Here is a 25,347-nt window from a genome sequence, read left to right as displayed (position 1 = left end):
TAATATTTGGTATCATACCGTATTAAAATTAGTGTATTAATCAATGTATCGAACCGAATCAATGAATTTTCATATTTTTTAGCTCGTTTCGGTTGAATTTGGTAGTTATGGTTTCATCCAAACATTTTTCTTGAATTCCTTTTCAAGATTTGATACGGGAATCGATATGGGATTTGGACAATCTGTATGTTGTACCAATTTCAATTAGTATTTTATATCAAAGAAAAAATTATTTCTCCACTAAAATTTATTCTTTTATTCGTCAAATGCACTGCAAGTTTAGATCTATATGTTTTAATATTTATGTAATGAAATTGGATTTCAAAGGAAGACAATGCAGAAAAAGGAGTGGATTGGCAATTTTTTTTCCTTTTCGTATTTCTAGTTCTTTCCTTTTCTTTCCACCCTTAATATATCACTAAATACCTAAAGATCAGAAATGCCATTTAGTTTCACCCAAACATTTTTCTTGAATTCCTTTTCCGGTTCAGATTATGCTCCCTGAAATGAAAAAATAAAGCACATGTCTTAAGTCAAATTTCAATTCCAGGGTTTTGACCAAAGCATAAGTAAACGCGACTACAAATTTGTAGTTAAGATTATATTTTCTTGAAGTCTCATTCTATTTCAAATCAAGCTCTCCGAAATGGTTACTCAAAACACACAACTTCTCATATATGTCAACAAATTCATTATAAGGTCAGCAAGTGTGGGAATCGTCCTTCATAATAAGAATACAATCTTCTAATTGAAAGAGGCAAAAACATCATTATATTTGTCATTGCAAGTGTTTCCCATCAACTTATGCAGAGTAACCAAAGGGAAGAATAGCAGTGATAACAAGTCTGCATGCACCCTTGGTGTAAATAATCTGTCACATATGCATTTAAACAGTGATTTTATATAGACCCGGTTCCTAAAATCAATAAATCACTAACATCAAAATTTATAATTGCTTGATGAAACTATCAATCGCCTGTATAAATTCTGAAGGAGAACATAGAAGATGATCCAAAAACTAGGCTAAATCCTTGTAGTATTCCATTATTCAATCACAATAGGTATTCATTTATTATCGTTATCCCATAAACTAAGTCATTTGCAATAAATAAATATATTAAATTCATTTTATTGAATATGTTTTTTTACAGGGATCAGAAAACCCATTAAACATGGTTGAAAAATGGAAATTATGCATAGAAGTTTCTTGTTATCCCAGTCCAAGACAAGCAATGATTAATTATGAAATATGCAATATTGTGACGAACAAAGTCCTCCAAAGGAAAAGGAATGTACCTGGAAGAAAAACAAATAATGAATCATATTATATTGCATTTATAGAAGGCTTAAGAACAACTAGAGAGTATGGATCCAATGGAATTGTAGTCTTCACCAATTCCGAACTTGTGTGTAACCAGATGAAAGGCGTGTACCAAGTTAAAAAGGAAAGGTTAAAACCCCTGCATGGAGAAGCAAAAAAAATTGTTAGTCAATTTCAATCATTTAGCATAAGACATTGTGCAAATGTTAATAAGATGTCCAGTGATCTATTATATGGGGCAATTCTAATTCAAGATTTATGTGTGAAATATGAATTAGTGTTAAGAAGATCTCCATCAAAATTTATTGATGGAGATTGTAAGATATCTTTGATATGTGTGTGTGTGTGTGTGTTTTTAGTTATAAATGTGTTGTTTTTAATGGCCATGTGTTTTTTTCAATTCTATACCAAGTGTGCCCCCACTATGTAAGCACAAATTGGTGGACTTGGCATGTTTTAGAAAATTTTGCATTTAATTTTTAAAATATGCGTGCTTCAAAATTTGTGTTTTTATCCTTGAGTATATTTTAAATGAAGAGATTCAGATTGTTACATTAATTTTCTGAATTCTTTCAATGTTTTTAAATAGCAATTTTAGGATCTTAAAATGCATGATGTAATTTCAAGGGTTACATCAATTAAATGCATGAGGTAACTTTAAGGGTTACATCAATTTTCTGAGTTATTAACCTTTTTAAATAGAAATTTCAAGATTTTTAAATGCATGAGGTAACTTCAAGGGTTACAACAATTTTCTGAATTCTTGATTTTTTTAAATAACAATTTTAAAAATAATTGTAAATGGATGAGGTAACTTTTTAAATATCATTAATCTATATATATCTATAGATATCCATATCATGGATGAACAATTTCCACATGATTCTTCAAGGCGAGCATCAATTGAGTCTCATGCATATACTAGAGGGGGAGGGCATGGATCAAAAAGAATATCAAATGAAGCGGGGGAGGTCCATCATGATCGTGGTATATATATGTTCATGTGAAAGTTTTTAAATGATATTTGAATATAATCATATGCATGTATACATATGGAATTGATTATTTTTTTATCAATTTAGCTTTAAATTAATTTATAATAAATATTATTTTTTTAGGAGCATCTCAAACTAGGTCGAAAAGAGTATCTACTCAATCAATGGAGGGCCATCGTTCACACCATCGTGGTATGGTATATATGTGTGTGTGTGTTTGTGTGTATTTACTTAAATGATAAATAGGTAGAATCATATGTATGTACACACATATATATTGAATTGATTTTCTATTTTTTTTAGAAGCTTCTTTCACTATGCAGTTGTCGCATGAGGGTGGTCAACATTCTCCGGGTGGTAATCAATCTCAATCAGATCATCATGATCCTCATCATTTTGGTAAATTATTATTATTATTATTATTATTTTATGTTAAAACAAATTTGTACATGTAAATGAATTGTATGTACATATGCGTGTACATGACTATCTTGCATGTGTATGAATACATTTCTTCACATGTTTTTATATTTATGTAATTTTATATATTGATGTAGATGGTAAAAATGTTTCTCCAAGTAGATGTAAGTGAAGCCGAAAATTCGGCCATACACCAACTACCACTTATCCATATAATATTATTGATGAGCTTCATTGGGAAAAAAACCTCCAACAATGTACATTACAAAGGTGCAAAAGTCTTGGGAGTTTGGAGCTCCCTGCAGAGAGTCGATAAATCTTAGATATAAATTTGTACTCTCTAAGCTCATTTCTTGATATTTACGAGAAGCTTGGTCCAACCACAAGATTGATTTATAGAAATGATGAGGTGTAGAAAGGAAGTAGTAATGGGTCTCGATAAATTGGCTGAGGTTAGTAAAAGGGTTGCAAAAGAAAATGCAAAATATATGTTTAATTTCAAAGAAGGGCCGAAAAGAAAGATGCTCAAGGTGCAATATTTCAAGTACCTTGATATAGCCAGCCATTTGTATGATAGGTTCCTTGCAGCGTATGGAAGGATGCCATGGAATGACGAGGTTCCAATTTATTTTACAAAATTATTTTATGCAAAACTCTTCTTGGGTATAAAACCCGATTATAATGACCTTCCATTTCAATATTATGGTACTCAGAGAGGTATGTGATCGTAAGGGCGCATTACGTGATATTGAATTGCCTCACCCTCTGCAACATTTGGTATGCCAACCTCCTCGTCTGGTAACTTTATGGTCAGAGATGGATGCCACTTCTCAAATTGGTCGAGAAGGAAGGGATGCCATTATAGACAACATCTAGAGTGCATTGACTGGAATTGATATCGGTCTAAATCGACAAAGAGCGCAAGCTAATGCACGTGCTAATTTTGTATATAAAACAAATGAGGAGATAGATAATATGAATATTGAGGAGCTTAAAGCATATGCAAAGGGTTGTCGTAATGGTTGGCAAGACCTAATTATTCATGAGGAAGAGGGTGTGGGATTGGTATGTGTTAATGGTTAGGGTGGATACTTTAATGTAATTTTTAATGTATGTGTTAATCTCAATTCACATACATTTTGTTAATTTTTTCAGATATAATCTAACACAAATGTATCATATGTTCACCATTTGCAGTTAACTCATTTTTTAAACGAAAATTTTGATAATATCACAGTCCCAGGTTCAAGTTCCAATCAAGATATTTTGAGAGATGTTAGATTTTTTTGAAGAGTTCATATTGATACAATTATTATTGTACTTTTATTATATCGTATTGTGAGGACATATTTTTAAAAGAAATAATTATGTATATATAATTAAATGTTAATAGATTTTGATTTCGTCCAATGTTTTCAACATAGCACCACCCTCTTCCTCCCTACTAGGAGATGTGTCAAATAATTTATTGTCACAAGTATTGAATATTTCACTTATGTTTTGTTATAAATTGAAGTGCAAGTTTCATTAAAAAATGAGATAAATTTATCTTACAGTTGTAAAAAATTTGAATATTAGGTTTGTGGAGATGATTTATATTCTCCAAGGACTTTAGCTATGGAGTCGACAATGGGGATAGGATCATCTAAACATTTTGAAAAAGTCGTGTAACATTTTTTTTAATATTGCGATTTTATGCATTTTCATGTGCAATTTTAAATTTTTAATATATACATGTACATGTATTGTACATGGCATCCAGGTGGGAGAAATGCAAGGGGAACACCATGAGGTATTGCATGGAATTTGAAACTTTAGTCAGTTACAGGGATTGAATTGTCTAGACAATTTGAAAAAGTTGATACTTGATTTTTTTAATATTGATCTAGTTTATGAATTTTCATGTGCAATTTTAAAATTTTAATACATATACATGCACGTGTATTGTACAATTTATCAATGAGGGCACAATGCATGGCGAACACCACAAGGGAACAATGGAGGGGAAACAACATGAGGTATTGTATGGAATTTGAAACTTTTTATAGTTTTGTTTTGATGATTACATTCTCATTTAATTTTAAAGTACATAATCTTATGTATAGATGCAATTACACATGTTGTGCAGGGCACCCATGATTCATATGAGAGCACGAGGAGGTTGATTGATCATATATTTCAACAATATTCCCTAAATTGATGCAACTTTTTATTTGACAACCTTTTTAAGTTATATTTACTTTCATCGTGATATAAATTTTGGACATTTAAAGTAAAACTCTTTATTATGAATTGATGCATATTTTTATTTGAAAACTTTATATATATATATATATATATATATATATATATATATATAGATATATATATATATATATAATTTTGGACACATTTTAATCTAGAACTCTTTATTACGATATAATACATGCTAATTTTGGAGTTTATGTACATTTTGCATGGTACAATTTGCATGATGCATGGTTTGATGATTAAAACTTGGTTTTATATATTTAAGTTCATGAATATGTAGCAATGAAAGTAAATTTTCATTTAGTTGGTACATTTTGCATAATCATTGTTATAATGTTAGTAGATGATTCTTAGGTTTTGTTTAAAGTTGTTTTGTCACTTGTTATTTAAAATGAATCTATTAAAATTGAAAATTACAAAACATGGTACATTTTGCATTTGAATGAATCTTATAATTAGGTGTAGATGTCTAAAATAATCATAAAAATTTCATTATAAAATATGGTATGCACATTTTTCATTCATGTATAGAAAGGTTACTATGGATGTCGGTTGATAGTTAACTTTTAATATAAAGTTGTTCATGCACAAACATACTATAATATTGCATTATAAAACATGGTACAATTTGCATGATGCATGGTTTGATGCTTAAAGGTTTTACATATTTAAGTTCATGAATATGTAGAAATGAAAGTAAATTTGCATTTAGTTGGTACATTTTGCATAATCATTGTTATAATGTTAGTAGATGATTCTTAGGTTTTGTTTAAAGTTGTTTTGTCACTTCTTATTTAAAATGAAACTATTAAAATTGAAAATTACAAAACATGGTACATTTTGCATTTGAATGAATCTTATAATTAGGTGTAGATGTCTAAAATAATCATAAAAATTGCATTATAAAATATGGTATGTACATTTTGCATTCATGTATGGAAAGGCTACTATGGAGGTCTATTGATAATTAACTTTTAATATCAAGTTGTTCATGCACAAACACATTATAATATTGCATTATAAAACACAGTACAATTTGCATGATGCTTAAAGGTTTTACATATTTAAGTTCATGAATATGTAGCAATGAAAGTAAATTTGCATTTAGTTCGTACATTTTGCATGATCATTCTAATAATGTTAGTAGATGATTATTAGGTTTTGTTTAAAGTTTTTTTGTCAATTTATTTAAAATGAATATAGTAAAATTGAAAATTACAAAACATGGTACATTTTGCATTTGAATGAATCTTATAATTTGGTGTATATGTCTAAAATAATTATAAATTAAAATTGCATTATAAAATATGGTATGTACATTTTGAATTCATGTATAGAAAGGCTTCTATGGATGTCAATTGATAGTTAACATTTAATATAAATTTGTTTGAATGAACAAACATACTAGATAAAATTGCATTATAAAACATGGCCCACAATTTTCATGATGCATGATTTCATGCTTTTAAAGGTTTTACATATTTAAGTTCATGAATATGTAGCAATGAAAGTAAATTTGCATTTAGTTGGTACATTTTGCATTCACTCATTATTATAATGTTAGTACATGATTCTTAGGTTTTGTTTAAAGTTTTTTTTTCAAGTTATTTAAAAGAATCTATTAAAATTGCAAATTACAAAACATGGTACATTTTTCATTTGAATGAATCTTTTAATTCGGTGTAGATGTCTAAAACAATCATAAATATTGCATTATAAAATATGGTATGTACATTTTTCATTCATGTATAGAAAGGTTACTATGGATGTCGGTTGATAGTTAACTTTTAATATAAAGTTGTTCATGCACAAACACACTATAATATTGCATTATAAAACATGGTACAATTTGCATGATCATTCTTATAATGTTAGTAGATGACTCTTAGGTTTTTTTTAAAGTTGTTTTGTCAATTTATTTAAAATGAATCTAGTAAAATTGCAAATTACAAAACATGGTACATTTTGCATTTGATTGAATATTATAATTTGGTGTAGATGTCTAAAACAATTGTAAGTTGAAATTGCATTATAAAATTGTTGAAAATAATACTGAGAGGGGGGGGGGGGTGAATCAGTATTATCAAGTTCTTTTAACAAATCGTCCTTATTTACACTTTGAATTATTTTTGCATATCAGTACCATAAAATAATGAGCATGAACAAGAAAAACAGATAGTCACACCAAAGAACACCAGATATAAGGTGGAAACCCAATGTGGGTGAAAACCACCTGCTACAATATGTCTCTATCTTCTTTCAAATTAGAAACTCCTGTTACAATGATTTTGTACTGGTGCAGTCCTTTACCAGTACGCAGGCTGCAACCTGCAGAGAGCTACAACTCTCTCTCGTTTTCCAGTCTCTCCTGGAAGGGAGCTACAACCCCCTACTTCTTTTCTTTCAAGGACCACTTTTCATAAATTTTCAAACTGGATCCAACAACAACATTGAAGCTCATAATCAAACAACCTTCTGAATCACCCAATCACCAGATCCATACATATACAATGATATTATGAGAGTTATCAACCAGATCTAGTACATAAAGATAAGTCATTAATCATGTTGTTATCTGAACTCAATACCAGTAACCAAACATCAGTTATGCACCCAAAACCCTGCAGAATAGTCAAAGGCAGTTAAAACAAATTTTAAGCAGGGATCACAACTTCACTGGTATAGATCTGCGGATATCTGTACTACCTCCGCACCCGCGCCTTCTGTGGCGCCGCGACCACCGCACCTGCGCCTTCTGTGGCGCCTCTGCATTGCGCCTTCTGTGGCGCCTCTGCACTGCGCCTTCTGTGGCGCCTCCGCACTGCGCCTTCTGTGGCGCCTCTGTGGCGTCTCCGCACTGCGCCTTCTGTGGCGCCTCCGCACTGCACCTTCTGTGGCACCTCTGTGGCGTCTCCGCACTGCGCCTTTTGTGGCGCCTCCGCACTGCGCCTTCTGTAGCGCCTCTATGGCATCTCCGCACTGCGCCTTCTGTGGCGCCTCCGCACTGCGCCTTCTGTGGCACCTTCACACTGTGCCTTCTGTGGCGCCTCTGTGGCGTCTCCGCACTGCGGCTTCTGTGGCGCCTCCGCACTGCGCCTTCTGTGCCACCTCCGCACTGCACCTTCTGTGGCGCCTCTGTGGTGTCTCCGCACTGCGCCTTCTGTGGCGTCTCCGCACTGCGCCTTCTGTGGCACCTCTGTGGCGTCTCCGCACTGCGCCTTCTGTGGCACCTCTGTGGCGTCTCCGCACTGCGCCTTCTGTGGCGCCTCTGTGGCGTCTCCGCACTGCGCCTTCTGTGGCGCCTCTGTGGCGTCTCCGCACTGCGCCTTCTGTGGCGCCTCCGCACTACGCCTTCTGTGGCGCCTCTGTGGCGTCTCCGCACTGCGCCTTCTGTGGCGCCTCCGCACTTCCGCAGCTGCAGCACTCGAGAGATCACCCTTCACAGATTCGCTTTCAACTTCCCTTTCATAGATCAAACTTTTAAAACAATAACCCAATATTTCAGATCTTAAGATATTCGATTTGCAAGAATGAATTAGCCAAGTGATCTCCTTTGCTTTATATAGGCAAGCTTCTTCCTAAAATCATGGATCAATACCATAGATAACCAATACAAGGGGCCCAAAAACATGGGGCTCAATAATACCAAAGACTAACCACCATGGACCAAAGGTAAGTTCTCCAACATATACACACTTTTGACGAGGTACCATGGTCCAAAACCATAGGTTCAAATACCAAGGACTAACTACCATGGACCAAAGGTAAGTTCTCCAACATGAAAGTGCGTGAACTTTTTCTCTACATGAAATAAACGTTTCTCTACATGAAATAAACTTTTCTCTACATAAAAGTGCGTGAACTTTTCTCTACATGAAATAAACTTTTCTCTGCATATAAGTGCGTGAACTTTTCTCTACATAGAATAAGCTTTTCTCTACATAGAAGTGTGTGAAGTTTTCTGCACTATAATTTATCATCTGAGATGAGTGGGTTGCCATCAAGTACAACATATGTATCATAAAGCCTTACCAGAATCATAATGCCAACAATCTCCCCCTTTGGACTTGATGGCAACCTCAAAATCTTCAGCTCATTCTCCCCCTTTGAGATCAAGGGCAAAGGGTTATGCTCCCCCTAAGAGCATGCTCCCCCTGAATATGAACCAGATCTGTAAAGAAGAAACATAATCCACCAAACACCATAAATGACCATGAAAGAGATAGAGACATATTGCAGTAATATTCAGATCAGCATCCATGATCGCCTTCTGTACATCCTCCATAATGCCAACAATGCATTATAAGCTCCCCCTGAACCAGTGCTATTTGATCTTCAACCAATCCGCAACCCAGCACATGTATGCATATTCCCGTACAACCAACAATCAGAAGAGATTCAACAACAAGATGATGCATCAACAACCCCCAGCTTTTGCCTGAGGTATTCAAAAGTCTCCCTGGGCAATGGTTTGGTGAGTATATCAGCAACTTGTTCCTTAGAAGGAACATACTCCAACTTGACCTTCTGTTCAAGCACTTGTTCCCGAAGAAAATGATACTTGATTGGTATGTGCTTGGTTTTTGAATGCATGACTGGGTTCTTTGAGATGTTGATTGCACTTGTGTTATCACATAAGATGGAGATAGGTGGTGTACAAGTGATTTGAAAATCCTGCAAGGTCTGCATCATCCAAAGGAGTTGAGTGCAGCAAGATGCAACAGCAACATATTCTGTTTCAGCTATAGATAAGGCAATCGAACTCTGTTTCTTGCTGAACCAAGATACTAGTCTGGAACCCATAAAGAATGCGCCACCACTTGTGCTCTTCCTGTCATCCACGCTTCCGGCCCAATCGGCATCTGTATAAGCATGAAGTGTGAGATTTGTATCTCTAGGATACCATAAACCATAATTTTGAGTCCCTTGAAGATATTTGAAAATTCTCTTCACTGCCTGAAGATGAGTCTCCTTCGGATTTTCCTGAAATCTTCCAACTATTCCAACTGCATGCATGATGTCCGGTCGGGTACCTGTCAGATAAAGTAGACTTCCAATCATAGATCTGTAGGTTGGTTGATGTACTGCTGCAGATTCATCATTTGCACTGAGGCTACATCCTGTGACCATGGGTGTACATACTGGTTTTGCATCTTCCATGCCATATTTCTTCAAAATCTGTTGAGATACTTGGTTTGAGATAAAAAGATTCCTCCTTCTTTTTGTTGGATTTGCAAACCAAGGAAATATGTCAGTTCTCCCAGCAAGGACATTTCAAATTCTTTCTGCATGACCAAGGCAAAGCTTTGACTCATAGCTTCTTCATTGCTGCCAAAAATAATGTCATCTACATACACAACAAGTATTAGCAATTTGTCATTTTCAACTTTTATATAAAGATTGCTATCTGCTGATCCTTTTGAAAAACCTTGTTGATGAAGATATTTGTCCAAACGATAGTACCAAGCCCTGGGAGCTTGTTTGAGACCATAGAGAGCCTTTTTCAATATGCATACAAGATTTGGATCATTTCCAAGAATGAAACCATCTGGCTGCTCAATATATACTTCTTCTTCTAAGTCTCCATTTAGAAAGGCTGATTTCACGTCCATTTGAAATACTTTGAAGTTTTGAAAGCTTGAGAGAGCAAGGAACATTCGGATGGCCTCAAGTCTTGCAACAGGAGCAAAGGTTTCTTCAAAATCTATTCCTTCTTGCTGCGCATACCCTTTACAAACAAGGCTGGCCTTGTTTCTAATTACTTCTCCATTTTCATTCAATTTATTTTTGAAGACCCATTTTGTTCCTATAACATTCTTATCTTTTGGTCTAGGAACCAACTCCCAAGTGTTGTTCTTTTCGATCTGCTCAAGTTCTTCATCCATTGCTTTGACCCAACATTCATCTTTGCATGCCTCTTTCACATTTTGTGGTTCAGTGGAAGAGAGTAATGCCAAATAGCTTGAAGCTTCTGCAATTGTTCTTCTTGTTTGTACACCTGCTTCTTTCTGCCCCACAATCTGAGATTCTGGATGATTCTTCTGAACATATCTGGATGGAGTCTTCTCTTCTATTCTTGTCTGCTCCTCTTGTTCTTCTTGAGGTTCTTCTTCTTCATCATTCTGTCTTTGAGGGTAGCCTTCATCTTCTTCGATGTCTTCATGATGTACTTGCCTAGGAATGTATCCCTTCTCATCAACCACTACATCAATACTGTCAACAATTCTGCCAAGTCTTTTATTGTAGCACTTGTATGCTTTGCTATGTGGAGAGTAACCAAGAAGAATGCCTTCATCTGCTCTAGGTTCAAGTTTGCCAAGCTGCTCATCAGTATTCTTAATATAGCATTTGCTCCCAAAGATTTTGAAGTGCTTTACCGAAGGAGTCTTACCACTCCAGAGCTTATGAGGAGTTTGAGTGCTGTTCACCCGGACATTTGTTTTGTTGAGAATAACAACCGCAGCATGTGTAGCTTCACCCCAGAAAGTTGCGGGAGTTCCTGACTCATCAAGCATAGCACGAGCCATTTGTTGGACTGTTCTGTTCATTCTTTCCACAACTCCATTTTGCTGAGGAGTTCTAGCTGTAGAGAATTCTCTTCTTATCCCATGTTCTTCACAGAAATCGAAAAATTCATTTGAGTTAAACTCCCCACCTCTGTCGGATCTGAGGCACTTAATTTTGTGACCTGATTCATTTTCAACCAAGGCTTTGAAGGATTTGAATTTTTCGAATGCTTCATCTTTTTGCTTCATAAGTCCTAACCAGACAAACCTGGAGAAATTGTCAATGAATAATATCAAGTATTCTTCTCCTCGAGGTGTTCTTTTTATGAATGGACCACATGTATCTGTATGTATTAGCTCAAGAGGCATGCTAGCTGATCCTTCCTTCTCTGGAAAAGTAGTTCTGGTTTGCTTTCCAAACTGACATGATTTGCATATGGTGTTGTCTGGAATTTTGATATCTGGAAGATCGCGAACTGCCTGATATTTGCATGCTTTCCTTATTTGTGAAAAGCTTAGATTCCCCAACCTCCGATGCCATAGCCAGTGCTCATCATCCTTGCTCAGATAGCATTGTTGTTGTCCTTCTTCAAATATGTACAGATTATTTGGAGTTCATTTGCCTTTGATCACTGTTTTACCTGTATCAAGATCACGAACAAGACATCCATTTGATCTAAATATCACCTCGGTTCTTTGATCACACATCTGGCTGACACTTAGAAGATTATGCTTCAATCCATCAACATACAAAACATTTCCAGCCTTGACCTTTTCTTTTAACTGAGCAATGCCTTTTCCTTTTATTGTTACAGGAGTATCATTTCCAAAAGAAACTTTCTTTCCTTTTTCTAAAGCAGAATATGACTCAAGTTTTTCTTTATCACCTGTCATATGCTTTGAACATCCACTGTCAATGTACCATAGATTTTCTTGTCCCTCTGCATAAAATTCTATCCCACATCTTTCTGTTTGTGGTTCCTTTATTCTCCATGTTTTGGTGCTCGAGGCTTGTTCCTTTTTCTGCTGAAACCTGCTCCTGCATTCAGAGTCTTCATGACCAAAGTTATTGCAAATAGAACATTCAACTTCACTTTCAAGAGCCGAAAAATTGTTATAGGTCCTTTTTGTAATCCTGGTCATACTTCTTTTTTTTTGAGCTTCTCTAGTCATGATTGTTTTATATGCAACACATTGAGCTGCTTTGTGACCAAAGTTATGACAAGAGAAACATTTCCCATTGAAGAAACTTCTGTGGTTATCAAATCTACCGGCCAAGTGATTGTAATCTCTATTGTCATTCATTCTTCAACCAAATTGAGAAGATTTTACCTGTGGCTGGTTGTAGCTTTTGTTCACTCTTAAGACGGATTGCCCCTGATAGTCTTTGTTTGCAATTCGTCCCTGCTTTACCTGATAGTCTCCATTGTGCTTTTGCTCATTCCTTTTTTCTGCATCAAGATAACGTTTTGAAGTGGATGCTTGAGAAGTTTCTCCATTATAGCCCAGACCTGTCTTGTTTAGAGGAGAACGTTGTACATTGATAATCTCATCCAGAGTTTCAGATCCTTTGACAAACTTAAGATTAATAGCTTTTGTTTTCTCAATCTCTTTTCTAAGAGAAACAATTTCACCTTCTAATTTTTCAAGATGTTTTTCCTTTTCATCAATTTGAAATTGTAGAGTATCAATGATCATATTCTTTTCTTCTATACATCTCTTGAGTCTAGTAATTTCTTCAAAAAGGTTATCCACATCTATAGCATCCATATAATCATCATCTTCAAATGCCATTAATAGTTTATATTCATTACCTTGTTCATCTTCATCACTATTTGATAGACCATCACTATCTTCATGAGTGTAGTAGCTTTTCTTATTTGCACCCTGTTTCTTGTTCCATCTAGCAGGTTCCTTTCCTTTTTCCTTATAAGGACATTTTGCAGCATAATGACCTACTCTTCCACAAGAAAAGCATTTAAAAGGTAACTTACCTCTGAACCTTCCAGAACCCCTTTGAAGATTTCTGACAAAATTTGATTCTTCTTCTTCTTCTTCTGGCACGTGACTTGCTTCATAATAGTCTCCTTTGCCTGAAGCCTTGAAAGCAGCTTCTCTTCTGTCTGATGGACCTCCCTTTCTCATTTCATAAGCAGTTAGAATCCCGTGTAGCTGAGACATAGTAAGAATTCGTAGATTTTCCTTTTCTTCTATTGCAGACACTTTAGATTCAAACTTGGGGGACAATGATCTTAGAACCTTTTCAACCACAATAGCCTCTTTTATTTCTTCACCCAAATTTTTCATCCAATTAACAATCTCATCTACCCGAAGAAAATAGTTAGCCACACTTTCATCATTATACATCCTGAGATTCTCATACTGAATCCTGAGAGTTTGAAGTTTAGCACACTTTACCTGTTCATCTCCTTCGTAGCTCAAGACAATCTTGTCCCATATTTCTTTTGCGGATTTATATTGCATAACCTTTACAAATTCTGTTTGAGATAAGCATCCCAGCAAAGTATTGACTGCTTTAGCATTTGTTTCATATTTCTTCTTTTCGGCCGCATCTGTAGGAGTAGTTGAAGGAAAAGTGTAGCCTGTATCTATGATATCCCAAACTTCTGTACCAAGAGATTGAAGATAGGCAGTAACTCTTACCTTCCAATAATTGAAGTTTGTCCCATAAAAAATTGGTGGCCTGATTGATGCTTCCCTCTCGTAGTTGCTCATGATGAATGATCTTCCTTCAAGCGATCAAGCTTCTCCGAAGGACCTGCTTTGATACCAATTGTTGAAAATAATACTGAGAGGGGGGGGTGAATCAGTATTATCAAGTTCTTTTAACAAATCTTCCTTATTTACACTTTGAATTATTTTTGCATATCAGTACCATAAAATAATGAGCATGAACAAGAAAAACAGATAGTCACACCAAAGAACACCAGATATAAGGTGGAAACCCAATGTGGGTGAAAACCACCTGCTGCAATATGTCTCTATCTTCTTTCAATTAGAAACTCCTGTTACAATGATTTTGTACTGGTGCAGTCCTTTACCAGTACGCAGGCTGCAACCTGCAGAGAGCTACAACTCTCTCTCATTTTCCAGTCTCTCCTGGAAGGGAGCTACAACCCCCTTCTTCTTTTCTTTCAAGGACCACTTTTCATAAATTTTCAAACTGGATCCAACAAAAACATTGAAGCTCATAATCAAACAACCTTCTGAATCACCCAATCACCAGATCCATACATATACAATGATATTATGAGAGTTATCAACCAGATCTAGTACATAAAGATAAGTCATTAATCATGCTGTTATATGAACTCAATACCAGTAACCAAACATCAGTTATGCACCCAAAACCCTACAGAATAGTCAAAGGCAGTTAAAACAAATTTTAAGCAGGGATTGCAACTTCACTGGTATAGATCTGCGGATATCTGTACTACCTCCGCACCCGCGCCTTCTGTGGCGCCGCGACCACCGCACCTGCGCCTTCTGTGGCGCCTCCGCACTGCGCCTTCTGTGGCGCCTCTGTGGCATCTCCGCACTGCGCCTTCTGTGACGCCTCCGTACTGCGCCTTCTGTAGCGCCTCTGTGGCGTCTCCGCACTGCGCCTTCTGTGGCGCCACTGCGCCTTCTGTGGCGCCTCCGCACTGCGCCTTCTGTGGCGTCTCCGCACTGCGCCTTCTGTGGCGCCTCCACACTGCGCCTTCTGTGGCGTCTCCGCACTGCGCCTTCTGTGGTGCCTCTGTGGCATCTCCGCACTGCGCCTTCTGTGGCGCCTCTGCACTGCGCCTTCTGTGGCACCTCTGTGGCGTCTCCGCACTGCGCCTTCTGTGGCGCCTCTATGGCATCTCCGCACTGCGCCTTCTGTGGCGCTTCCGCACTGCGCCTTCTGTGGCGCCTCCGCACTGTGCCTTCTGTGGCGCATCTGTGGCGTCTCTGCACTGCGCCTTTTGTTGCGCCTCTGTGGTGTCTCCGCACTGCGCCTTCTGTGGCGCCTCTGTGGCGTCTCCGCACTGCGCCTTCTGTGGCGCTTCTGTGGCGTCTCCGCACTGCGCCTTCTGTGGTGCCTCCGCACTGTGCCTTCTGTGGCACCTCCGCACTTCCGCAGCTACAGCGCTCGAGAGATCACCCTTCACAGATTCGCTTTCAACTTCCCTTTCATAGATCAAACTTTTAAAACAATAACCCAATATTTCAGATCTTAAGATATTCGATTTGCAAGAATGAATTAGCCAAGTGATCTCCTTTGCTTTATATAGGCAAGCTTCTTCCTAAAATCATGGATCAATACCATAGATAACCAATACAAGGGGCCCAAAAACATGGGGCTCAATAATACCACGGACTAACCACCATGGACCAAAGGTAAGTTCTCCAACATATACACACTTTTGACGAGGTACCATGGTCCAAAACCATAGGTTCAAATACCAAGGACTAACTACCATGGACCAAAGGTAAGTTCTCCAACATGAAAGTGCGTGAACTTTTTCTCTACATGAAATAAACTTTTCTCTGCATAAAAGTCTGTGAACTTTTCTCTACATGAAATAAACTTTTCTTTGCATATAAGTGCGTGAACTTTTCTCTACATAGAATAAGCTTTTCTCTGCATATAAGTGCGTGAACTTTTCTGCACTATAATTTATCATCTGAGATGAGTGGGTTGCCATCAAGTACAACATATGTATCATAAAGCCATACCAGAATCATAATGCCAACAAAAATATGGTATGTACATTTTACATTCATGTATAGAAAGGCTACTATGGATGTCGGTTGATAGTTAACTTTTAATGTAAATTTGTTCGAGTGCAAAAACATACTAGATAAAATTGCATTATAAAACATGGCCTACAATTTGCATGATGCATGGTTTGATGCTTTTAAAGGTTTTACATATTTAAGTTCATGAATATGTAGCAATGAAAGAAAATTTGCATTTATTTGGTACATTTTGCATTCAATCATTCTTATAATTTTAGTAGATGATTCTTAGGTTTTGTTTAAAGTTGTTTTGTCAATTTATTTAAAATGAATCTAGTAAAATTGCAAATTACAAAACATGGTACATTTTGCATTTGAATGAATCTTATAATTTGTTGTAGATTTCTAGAACAATCATAACTTAAAATTGCATTATAAAATATGGTATGTACATTAAATTTCATTCATGTATAGAAAGGATAATACATTTTTCATTCATGTATGAAATCGTTTAAGACCAGAGAATGTATGCCATACATGCAAACATAATATCAGTAGCATCAAATCCTAAATACACCTACATAATAGGAAGTATACATATATCTTTGTAACTCAATATAAGACCCAATGGGCATCGCTTTCACATCATCACATTCTTAAGAATGTACAACTTAAGAGTGCACAAAAAGAAAGGCTAACAATGTACTTGAACTCTAAGTTCTGAAAGATGAATCCAAGGAGAAGAAATTATTGGGCAATTCAATTAAAAAATTCTAATGGAATGTCATCCTCAATGATCCGTTCATGGTCAAATTTTGACATTGTCCATTTTTAACTTAATTTTCTTTTTGATTTAACTTCTACCAACTATGCGCGTTGCACACACCAAGTAACTATATTGACAAATTAGGACATTAGGTTGATAGTCTTGAAAGTAAACATTACTCTCAGATTGATGAGTTTCTTGGAAAAAATAACCTTTCAGTATAATAGATCCTCTTTCATTTATAAAATTGTTATCATCGTAGTCTTCCAATAACTTCATCTTTCGTTAAGTGGACTACATCAAAAAATACTTGACGTTTTCTATGTTGTTAATGGGTGAAACTACAACAAAAGCATATCCTGCATAATAAAAAAAGTGTAAATTCATATCATAATTAAAATGGAATTAACTTTATCAACATGGATTTGATTTTATTATATATTTCTAGATCTCTATATTTTAACTATTATCTAGATACTTATTTTTAGCTCCAAATCTCACTCTTATGGTTTGTGATGCTGCACTCATGGCCTAGGGCAACCCCTCCTTCCAGACCTGGTCCTAAAATTTAAAAAACAGTGTTTTATCCCTTATATGCGACATTTCCCTGAGTTAAACGAGTGTATACGTGGGTAGGCATATACCCAACCTGCGTATATGTATTAAAACACCTAAAAAAATTATAAAACTCCTTATTTTCGGGCGGAGATCGCGGGTTTTACCTGCTAATTACCTATTAGTGCCCGTGGCCCAATTGTTCCCAACCAACTCCCAACTAAAAAACTACTTTGGGAGAGGTATAAATAGACCTCAAAGGGAAGGCCTATGGGAGGAGAGAAGAGAGGTAAAGGTTATTATGCTGAGATTTTTCCCCTGACCAGATCTGAAGATCCTTGTGCCTTCTGCACTTTCCCCATTTGTACATGAAACCCTTGTTTCCTTGTGTGTTGATGTTCATCCATTACTTGTGACATCATGGAGAGAGTCATGGAAGGAGTTTGTTAAAGGCTTGAAGCGGGACGAATCCGAAAGGAAGCTTTGCTTGGAGCCTGCGAAAGGCTGACTCAGGTGATATTATTCCTTTTATGTACTTTATTTGTCTATAATAAAAGAAACACATGTCTTGGTTCCTGAAATGAATCTTATTTATGTTAATGATATTCATGTTAGAATACATATGTGAATGGTTCTTTATATTTCATAACTAACTACCTTTCTTTATAACATGAAGATGGTTTCTTTATAAGTTTTTGTCCATATACTGTTGCGTTCTTTGGAATTGGTTGTTTTGTAGGACAAAGAAGCAAGAGGAACTTGAAGAAGGGTTTGGACCCTTGAGGACCTTCTCAAATGTAGGACCGAAGGTATGTACCCTTATCATAGAATTTGCTTATAATAGCATAATGGCTGCATGAATGTTTGTTTCTCTGTATAGACAACTGTCAGTCTGCTAGGGTTTCAACCCAAAATCCCTAGGGGAACTTTTCCCTCAACAGAATTGGCAACTTCGTTGGGGACAACACTCTTGTTGTTCCTAGTTTGGGTGTTTTCAAGCCAATCAGGGCTCAACTACCTGTTTGCTTGCTATTGCTGTGTGGTCTGTTTTTGAACTTTAAGTTTTGCCAGTTTCTTCAATTTGTTTTTTATTTTTCTTGAAACCTTTCATATACGTTGTTTTTCTTAGTTACAGAGGCATATATATGCTTGTTTCTTTGAGTGAACCCGCGTATACGTAGGTTTCCTCAGTTATAGTCGCGTATACACGCAATCCGTACATTAGTACAGTCGCGTATATCTGGCAATTTTCAAGATTTGTAAATCTTTTTGTCTCTGAAGGTTTGTCTAGTGGTTTGATTTGGTCTGAAACAGTCACTGTCCAGTATCAGTTATTTGTTTTACAGCAAGCATATTGTTCCAAATTCTCTCTGATTATAAGAAGTATTGGTCTTGTGTTTTGTTAATTGCAAGCGTCATCGTTTTTTGCTAAAGCACGCAAGATATCTTGCTAGGAATCTTGGCTGCTCTGATTCATCAGGGCAGGAAGATTGATCTCAATCTTTGTGTTAATCTTGCTTTTGGTGACTTTTTGTTTGCTTGATGAAAAGCGCTTTTTGTGACCATCCACTTCTTTGTTTCATGAAAGTTGTTGATTGACACTTCCTTGGAATTTTTCTTTTTGATCTTTTTGGTTTTCATTGCCAATGCTTTCATTACTGCTTTTGATTGTTAAGAGCACTTTTAAACACATTTATTTTTGTTAAGTTTTCATCCATTGAGTGGTGTCAATTTGCAAAAGTGTTTGTTGCCTATTCTTCAATCACAAGTTTCAGTGTTGTTGAGAGCATTTTTGAAAAGACTTTTTTGTTGTTGCGTTTGAAGAAAACTTTTTGAAAAGCTTTGTTTTGCTTTCTTGAACTTTGTTTTCATTTGGTTTCCTTTTAGTGAATGAAATTGCTTTATGTTTGTCTTGAAACTTGTTTTTAGTGTTTAGACGAAATGAATGGTAGCATCTCATATTCCATCTAGACATTTTAAGTGGCAAAATAAAAAGTGATAAGCAAACAACTTTCATTTCTTGTTTTTAGAGTAGTTTTGAATCTTGCATCAGCATATATTTGTTGCATTAGGATAGATTTGCATATCTTTTTAGGCATATATAGCTTTGTTAACTTTTGTGAGTGTGAAACGTGAATTAAAGAAAAGAAAAGTTTGTTTTATTTGAAGTTCCTCTTAATGCTGTAGAGATAACTTTTCATCGAAAAACGAAAAAAGTGCATGTGCATGTAGTTAAGTTTTTATTAATTTCTTTTGTGTCAAAAAACACCATTAGTTTCACTTCTGTTACCTTGTGACTTAAAGAACAGCCTATTTTAAAATCAAGTGCTAACTAAAATTCACTAGAACTTTTTGGTTTAAGTCAGTTACACCAACAAGTTTAGGATTTTAGGGCCTTGGATTAGGCGAGTGGAGAGTTAACTCTCCAAGGCCATTTAAACATCAAACGTAGGAGTCTGAATAATGAGAGAAAATACAATAGCGTTAGGAAGACCAGGAAAGCTCCGGATCTGGGAGTTAAGCACGAGGGTCTATGAAGACAAGGAAGAGAGATACCCCCTCTCCTACTTGTCTGAACTTACCTCACGACTGTTCCGCCTGGCTTCTGCGACGAGTTCGTATCCATAGTTGCTACTCCTAGGGATCTACACAGGTGGCTGTGGAGGGGAATCCCGTGGCACCTGAGGTTGACGTTGCATCACTCTCGACAGTACTACCGGAGGGCACCCTTGCGAAGCTTGGGGGCTTGCACCAATGCAGGTTGTTGTTAGGAGGTTAGCGTAACTTCCTCTGTTACCTTCGCTAATAGGACTGGGCCCTCATCATCCCAGACTATCTTCGAAAGGCCCCTTATTTCACTTTCTTGTATTTTGGTGTCTGGTCTTAATCACCTAGAGCGGAAATACTTGGAAGTTGTTTGACTGGCTGTTATCTTTAAGGACTTTATAGTGTGTGCTCTGTGCTCTTAGTTGGCCTAGCTTTCAATTTTTTGAGTCTTTAGTTAGATCATAACAAAAAATTCAAAGTGGCTGACCGATCACCTAGACGGTCTCGAAGACTTCGTGGTCTTTCACCACCAATTTTAGAGCCTTCTCCTAGAAGGCACAGACGTAATACTACTGGTGGGTTTCGTCCCACGGAAGTTGACGCATCGGGGATTGATCCTCCTCTCAGGGGCATTAGTGATCAAGCAAAGCCTGGCACTTCCATAGAATAAGAGAGAGACACTCCTGTTCTTTCTCGAGTTCTCTTTCAAGCGGAGAATAACATAGAGGTAGAAGAACTCTCAGAGTCGTTAGCGGCTCCGAATTCTCCCCTACCATCTAGTCATCCAGACGTATTACAATATGTTTGGACTCTGACGCATAGACCGTCAAGTCCAGGTTACACTACGCGCTTACCATCGATGACCACTACTGGAAGCATGGCTTCTACTACAAGTACTGCAACTATGCAGACTCCAACATCGGTGCAAGGAGGAGGAATGATTTCCATCTCCTCTGCTTCTTTGTTTGGATATTTTTCTAGCACATCTTCAGTTGGGTCTACCTCCATTCCGTCCACGAGTGGAAATGCCCAAACCAATGCTTTTGGTTCTGGATTCTTCCCATTTGGCACCCATTCACAAGGTATTCCTTCAGTTCCATTTAGTGCCGCCACGTCCATGATGGGTGGATCGGCTTCATTCTAGGGTTTTCCTTTCGAAAGTGGTCATATACCACATTCCAACCCGATGGTAGGTGTTAACACCCAGGTTGTTCCCTATGACTCCCAAGGGAATACGGCCGGGGTAACCACTAACCAATCTTTGGATTGCAGCTTCTAGCCAAGCTGTAATCAGAGAGGGCTCTCTCTTTATGATTTGTCTCTGTTATGATGGTGTTTTAGGCTAGCTATTATGCTTAGGTTTTGTTTTATGTTTTGGTTGAAGGATTTCTTTCAGGTCTTATGATATAGTGTTTAGAGAGTAAAATACCATTGGGCAATGGAGTCTGGAGTTGTGAAATGCTTAGAAATGAGGGATTGGTGGTGCTTAAACTGCAGGGCCAATTTTGTATTTCAGACAAACAAATCTAGTTTAAATGATGATGTATTTCAACCAATAGAAAGCAATTAAGAATTTTCTATTAAGTTGGTGAAGTGAAAGTGTAGCACGTTGCACAGGAGCAAAACTTGAATTCCTGTGACAAATGACACTGTGAAAGATGTATTCTGAAAGTGCAGCAATTAAGAATTACACTTATCAAGACTGCATCTGAAGAAAACATTGATCAACAACACAGATTGAACTCAGGGTATTCATTGAATAAATCCTGAAAGTTATTCTTTTTCCTTGTTGCTAAATATTTAAAGATAGAAACATATATGGATGTTGGTAAATGAAAACACATAACAGAGAGAGTTACAGATACTTATTGTATGATGAAATACACAGGAATCCAGCAGTTTCCAACAGACACCAGGACGCATTCAGCACTTCAGAAATCCGAGAAATTCCATCACTTTCTTTATTAACTTCTGAAAGGATTACAGCATAAGAATTTCTTTTTGAGAAATCAACAACAACCCTTGCAAGCTCATGCGAAGGGGACTTTATAGCAATGTCTTTACAAAATATCTCAGGCATTGAGTCATCTGAGAGAGAAAATATCTTCATAATTTCGTACAGAAAGTAGAAAAGAAGTTATTACAGCTTTGAATGCAGCATAAGTGTTCTTTAAGTTTGTCAGAGGATAATGTTGACCTTTGGAGATCAGGGAGTCGGTTGAGCCGCTCTGCTTTAATGCTTGCAAACGCGTCTTCATGTCTGCTACGCTGTATTTTCTCGGGTTTGCCACCTGTGCCTGTGATTACTGCTGTGGCGACCGAATAGCCTTGCTGAGTTGGCTCAGCCTTTCATCTTTGCTCTGTATGCTTATCTATCAAACTTCTGCCTGTGTATAACTCACTTATAAACTGGAAAAACTAATATTTACAGGTTCTGGCTTGATAATATTATATGTGTCAAATTCTTCCAGACTTCCTGTGTGGGCAATTGGTGCTTCACAATTGCCTCTATGGTTTCATCTGCTTCTGTATACTTGAAAAAATTTGGAGGCACATCAAACAGATGATTGATCTCATTCATAATAAAAAATAGGTTGTCCACCCTATCATATAAAGTTTGCCCTGATGCTGGCCCTGATTCTGCTGAAGTGCTGGGCTGTCTTGCAATTTGTGCTGCAGCATAGACATCAACCCTCTTGGTGTAGTTTTCAAGGGTAAGCAGTCTTCCTACACTGCTTAATATGCTGGGGAGGCCTCTGTTCTGTAATGCCTGAAATCTGTCCATGAACTTGTTGATTTCAGTCTGCATATCCTGAGTTCTTCTTTCCAATGTTCCAACCAGGTTTCGTAGTGTCAGGACCCTTTTAACCATTGAGATGGTCTCAGTCCTGTGAGCAATTCCCATGGTGGCCAGTTGAGAGCTTGTCCTGTTATTTAAAATATTGATCATTCTGGTGGCAGCATCAGTGATCTTGCCAAGGCTTGCTCTAGCTCTATGTATTTCCCTGTTTGCCTTTGCAATGAGTACTGATTGTTCATCCATAGTCTCAATATACTGCCACTGATTGGTGATAGACCGGCCAATATTGGCCCAAAGGACTGCTTTCAGCTCTGTTGTCACCTTTTCTAGTGTGAGCTCCTTCTCAAGCTCAGTTATCCTCTTCTTTAGAGCTTTTATTTCTCGTTCCTTTTCAGCTTCATTCTGTTTGCTCTTATCATATCTCTCATTTACTTTAGCCAAAGATTCTTTGGCTGAATTGAGCTCCAACATTTGAGCTTCCAGGACTTGTATTTCATTTCGGAGCTTCTGCATATCCAGACTATGAGTCTGCTCTGTTGTTAGTGCAGTTGTCGATGTAGTTGGTGCTGTAGGCCCTGTTTGCTGAGGAAGAAGGGCAGTTGTTGGAGGAGCTTCCTCAAGATTAATTATTTCAGGAGGAGGCTAGGAGGTTTGACCCTCTTCTCTTTGCTTCAATGCTGCCTGTAGTGCTGCCTTTGCAGCCTCTGATTCTCCTAGTTGTTCTTGTGTTTGGATAAGCTGCTTATAGAGAGATATCATCAGATCTGTGGCATCCTTTTCAAGCCTTTGTTGGGCAACATTATCTATTTGAGGGTGGATTGTGGCTGGGAGTTTGATTTTCCTCCTCAAGGCTGTCATGTCTGCATCCCTCAACTTCAATATTTCTTGGATACCCTTAATATCCTTGGGATCATGCCCAATCTCTATAATTATATCTTCCAAGGACCTGATTTTGTTGTCCTTTGCCTAGGATGATGCCCTTTCCAACTCCAGTTGAGAGGCTGTATTATTAAGGTTGCTTTTTAGTTTGTAATTTTCTAATGTTTCATCTGCCAAGGAGGCATACACCATCTCACCAGTTTGTTTGTGCAGTTCAATTTTGTCCATTGGTTGTATGTCTTTGGCCAGGACCTCCAGGTTCGTCCTGAGGTAATCTGAGGCAGATTGGGGATGCAGTGCTGTGGGCATAAAGTTACTCATGATCATTTTGCCTTCACTTACATCAAAGGCAGACATGAGTCTTTGCTGATTGGTAGGAGCCATATTTAACAGATGATTGTACAGCTGTATTTTAATAGGATCACTCCTCCTTTTGATGTCTATAAATTGCTGTTTGATGCTTACTTGTCCTTCTTTTTGCTGGCTGGAAGAGCTGACCTCTCCTCCTATAGCTCTGTCCTGTTCCTGCTGGAAGGAACTGGCTAAAACTTCTCTGCTGGGTGGGCCCATGCCCAATGCTTGTCTTATTTCTATGTCATCCTCTGAAAAGTCATTCAATCTTTGTCTTTTCTCTCCCTGGTTGATGGATGAAGTCAGAGGAGTCTCTCTATCCCTTTTTCTGCTTAAGTCCTCCTTCTGTGGGGTTTGGAGGACCGAGGCATCAAATGTAGTCTCTGGCCTAGGAGGCACTATATTTTGAGCCTGTTGCTCAGTGGAACTTGGAGTATCAACTACTCTTTCTTGCTGCAAGGGCTGCTGTCTGTCATGTTGCTCTTCTTCTTGCTGCTGCCCTTCTCCCTGCTGCTCCATCTCTTCTTGTTGCTGCAGCAATGTTTCCACTTGCTCTTCTGTCAAAGGAGGTGGCTGTTCCACCTGCTTTTCTTTGCCTTTGCTGGCTGTCTGTGCCGTATTACCGACAGCTTGCTGATGTGTTGTTGATGATGAAGTAGCTGCTCCTGGGTGCCTTCTATATGTGGAGGGAACCTGTGCACAAGTTTCCAAGTCAGCTTCTTTTTGTATATTTCTAGCCTCTCTTTCTAGCAGCTCTTCACTAGTAACCTCTTCTTCTAGGGTACCCTCTTTCCAGCTCAATGTATTGGCATACTGCTCAATTTCAGGCTGCCTCACATGTGAATAGCTGCCCAATTTGTATCTTATCCTCCTGAGGGAAATAAAGTGATTCGGGTCGTATGGTATCCACTCAAAACTAGTTTGCAGCCCGAGTCCCCCTAGGATCTCATTTGCCTCTTTCCATCCCTCTTTTGTGTTATATAGGAATGGGCCCAGCTGGTTCCTTATCTTCAACTGTGCTTTCTTGTTGTTACTCTGGAAGTGGAGACAGTCGGCATTCCCAAACTGCCTGAAGTATTCTAGGGCAAACAGTCTCATGGGGACATACCTTGGCAGCCTATAAGGTTTCAACTGATAGCCATAAACTTTGATCACTGTGTGGTGTTGGTAAAAGTACCAATTACCAATGCTGTAGGATTTGTTCAGATGGAGAATTCTCCTCATGTCATCAG

Source organism: Pinus tabuliformis, chromosome 1_1, assembly GCF_031772625.1.
Source record: "Pinus tabuliformis cultivar Carrire ecotype Pingquan chromosome 1_1, CPIR1, whole genome shotgun sequence".
NCBI lineage: Eukaryota > Viridiplantae > Streptophyta > Pinopsida > Pinales > Pinaceae > Pinus > Pinus tabuliformis.
Note: the sequence above shows the minus strand (reverse complement) of the source record.